At 42.5% G+C, this 4,256-nt stretch overlaps 1 pseudogene; it reads left to right on the top strand.

Annotated features, from left to right (window-relative positions):
• The first annotated feature begins 698 nt into the window (after positions 1 to 698).
• LOC119358002 overlaps positions 699 to 4,256 on the top strand; it is a 5,913-nt pseudogene continuing 2,355 nt past the window's right edge.

Below are 4,256 nucleotides of genomic sequence, written 5' to 3'. Positions count from 1 at the left end.
AGCCCCCCTGTCCACCCCATAATAGTGTTGATGTTATGTTCTACAAATCACATTTTGTGAACATTATTTAGATATGACAAGAAGAAATAATAAAATGTTTACACATAACTTGTTCGTGCCACTCCTTGTCCACCTTGGACCTCGTCGCGGCCACATTGGTAGAGTTGCTACATGTGTAGCCGGGCACACCGATGCTAAGTCAATTGGCATCTTGGAGGTTGCTATGCTCGTCGACGAAGAAAATGTTGATGTACATCTTGAACTGCAAGGTGGCCGTCCTGATGTTCTGCGTGACGGACGACAGAATACCGCCACGATAGCAGTTGGTGGACTGTCTGTTGTACGACGCGCCTGCCGGTAGGTCCACCATAATTGGTTGCTTCTCACAGCAATGCGGATGCAGGGATGGTTTGATCTGCTGCATCATGCGACAATCGTCCAGAATCTGTCGTGTGTCACTAGTTGTGAGTGCCCATTTGCGAAAAAAGCCAAGATATGGTGCCGTATGACTAGACGATGTGGCATTCTAGGGCACAACCTTCTTGAGCTGTTGGTGCATACAAAATATGGCCATATGGATGAATACGTGTGGCTAATGCAGGCCACTGAACCAATGTTGCCTCTGCATATTGACTGTACATGCTAGACCATGAAATGGCACTGCATCACGCTGTTAAGTATGCGAGGGGAGTCGTGTGATGGGGAAGAACATTGAGTGGAATGGGAATCCAGAGCTCTGTGGCAATCTTATGCTTACCGTGTACAAGAGTTTGTAGGTTCCTTTTGAGGTGGTATAGATTGCATTTCCTTCTTTTTGTTGTACGCTTTTATGGCACTGTTACGAGAATTTATTTGGCCGGTTGGGAAATTTAGAAATATTATAACTGCACATCTTTCCAACCATCTCAAGCCATTAGCACTCGCAACCATCGGATCTTCTCTTTGGGGCAATTTGGGTCATCAGATTTTCCTCAATCCCACGTTGGCGCTTCGTTCACTATCATCGAGCACTACCTATGCTGGGCCGCTGCTCTGGTGGCAATTTTGGACGCCTTATGTTAAATTGGGGCTGATGGGCTTATAAAGTCCCGTCCATGTGAAAGCCTGACAAGTCGTGACTCGCGTGGTGCTCCTTTTAATTACTCAAAAAAACACGGCCCTCCTTTGGCCCGCACGAACGCAGCCCTCCCGTGGCGGCCGCCGCCGCTGCTCCGGAGTGACTTCCATGGCGACCGCGCTGGGGTCCGACCGAGACGGTGCGCCTCGCTTGGCAACGGTACGAGCAGTAACACATGCATCCGGCTGTGTGTTGAAGAGCAGTCTTCTTGGTTGGCATATCCAGCGAGAGGATGACTGGGTCCATACGTAGGTGAGGCAACGCAAGCAAGCCGTCACGGGCCATGCGGTCACACCTCACATGGCCTTCCCCATCACGAGCGAAACCATACGATCGCCTTGTTCGAGCCATCCGGACCAGACGCTGATGCATGTAGAGGCGAAGCGACAGATGACTGTTCGGTGAAGCTACAAAAAGGATTTCCCCCCAACAGCACCAAGCATCCAACAAATAGGTTTAAAGTACAAGCAAGTCTCAAATCATCGCTGGGGTAACAACAAGACAAGCCCCAAACAAGTCGATGAAGCTTAGGAGAGAAACTGATTCGTTGGAGTCGAAGTAGTGAAGTAGGCAATCAATTGTCAGTTTCAAAGAGCATTCATCGCGACTGAGGGGCGCACTCGCCGGTGAAGGTCTGCATTTACTTTTCCCGGCCGCATCTGCTTCAGTATATCCGCCACTTCGTCTCCTGTGTCTCTCCCCAATGATCCTTGTCAAAGTTGCCCTCTAACTGCATTTTTCTCCTTCCCTGTTATGATCCCTCTTTCACCCAACCATTACATTTTGTTAATATCTTCTCAATCCCAATTTTGTACAGGCGGTTCTCATCCCAGTTATGGTCAATTTGGGGCAAATCTTGGAGACTCATTCTAAAATTTAAATTGGAGAATTCTTTCACTCAATCTTCAATGTGTGATGGCCAGGTAAGTACTTCACGTGGACAGCCATACCTCACCTTTTCATGATTTACCATTCCTGTAGAGCGTATGATTGCTTTGATTACGTTTATGTATCATTATCGCTGAATGCCATGGTATTGTTTGTTGATACAAGCGACAGGTTACATCCGTAGCGGAATACCCGTTGAAGGCGGGGCTCTTTTGAGATGTGTCAGGGGCGACGGTGATGGGCTGTCAAAAAGGTAGAGGAGGTAGGATGGGCAGTGCAAGGACTAGAGGAAGCCGGTTCCCTCTGCATTCTCTTGGCGTGCGTGGGGTTATACGGGAAGGAAGCGCCTCTTCTCTGCTGCGTTCAGATCACGGTGCAGGCACCGATTAGCTAATGGAGTAAGCTAATTTTTTTCTACTGAATCAAGGGCTAATTAAATTAGATTGGACCCCCGATTTGTTAGTTACTTGTATGAGTTGGTCCATTGCAGGTGTAATCAATATAATTTTTTAACTGCCAAGAGATTTGATGGAATCTGATAAGCTTTTATAATGCATGAATTATGCGATGCCTGTGATCATACAGTCACTTGACTGAGGAATATAATCATTTGTTGTTGCTTAATGCATAGAACCCAGCGCCAAGGTGGTACTGCTAAATCAAAAGGTACACATTTTCTTTTATCGTCTATGGGTTCTCAGCTGCCAATATTTTGTTTCTTGTCTTCCTCTTTTTTATGCAAATAGTGTTGTAGATGAGTTACTATGCGACTTTCAATCCTGTTCATTCCAACTGCTAGCTTGGACAGTATTTCAACTCAGGATCCTTAAAAAGGTAACATCTGAACGTCTTCTCAGTTAAACCATGCCCTTCTCATATTTATAAACTTGTAATTATGGGTACAGAAATTCAGCCAAGTGAATATGTTTATATGGTATGGTCACAAAAAGATGAAAATGAAGCCTTTGAGTAGCAAGACATATTGCAAGTAGAACACGGGATTGGTGATTCTCACTTGACACGGATTATAAACCTCTGTTCTTACCTTGGTGTGAAAAAATCTAGGGGTAATAAAGAATTTTTGGTGATCCCTGGATGGAGATGAGGTTCAATATAATTTTAGGTAAAAATGTTACCATGCATGGTGTTGTTGAAGCATGTTTCTTCAACTTCAACTTTAGAAGTACATAATCAGAATTGAAGTCTTGGACAGAGTCATAGTTAAACTTTGTTTTATTCAACTTGAATGAGCCTTCATGTCTATCATCATTCAATATAATTTTCAGTAAAATGTGCACGTTCCTTGAACTTCTACCTTAGAAGTATATTTATAATTGAAGTCTTGGAATCAGTCATAGCTAAGTGTGTTTTCGCCAACTCGAATCATTCTCGTTTTAGCATGCTTAGATATTAGTACAAGCTTAATGGGTGTTTACTATTTGCATTATGCATTCAGTTTTACAGTTATGTGAATGGCCACATGAAGTCCCCCCCCCCACCCCCCAGAAATTCCTGATGTGTAGTTATGTGTGGTATTTGAATAAACAAGTGGTGTGTACTAAATATTTTTGTTACTACGAAGGAGAAAGTTGATCACCTCTTTTATTGGAAATGTCAGTAATATTTGTTTGTTTCGTGTTTGGTTGTATGGTTTCGATAAAGATCTTTGTTGTGTGATTATCAGTGACCTTACATGTTTATCAATTTTGAAAACAAGAAGCGTTGCATTTTTAAGAAGGAATCTTTTTATCTTCCTAATCTATTTTTATTATTAATCATTATATGGATAAGTTATCCAGAATTAATTCCATTTTCTTGCATATGTATATTTACAAACATTCTATTATTCCATCAAATAAATGGACGGGCGTAACAGTGCGCTCATCATAGAAATCTTGGACAAATAATCGATCCTACGAAACTATGAAAAAACATTATATATGACCTCAGTTTTCAGTTCTTATTCTATTTGGTGTATCTTTGTTTTAGAAACCAGTAAGACATCAATAGAGATGGAAGCATGTCACTTAAATTGCAAAATGATGTGAGAAAATGCATTATACTAAATAAATGGATACATATTTCTTTTTCTTTCTATCCTTAACTACTAAACTATTTAGACAAAACGGGTGCAGCTACGCGCGGCAACAATGATCTAGTTGACTGGTATTTTGGTTCTACTCGTACTTGTTTCATGGACCATGGTTCAGTTCCAACTTGCAAGCCTTGGTCCTTTTCAAGTCTACAGGCG

The sequence above is a fragment of the Triticum dicoccoides genome, chromosome 2A (assembly GCF_002162155.2).
Source record: "Triticum dicoccoides isolate Atlit2015 ecotype Zavitan chromosome 2A, WEW_v2.0, whole genome shotgun sequence".
Classification (NCBI taxonomy): Eukaryota; Viridiplantae; Streptophyta; class Magnoliopsida; order Poales; family Poaceae; genus Triticum; species Triticum dicoccoides.
This window is presented reverse-complemented; position numbering and strand designations above follow the sequence as displayed.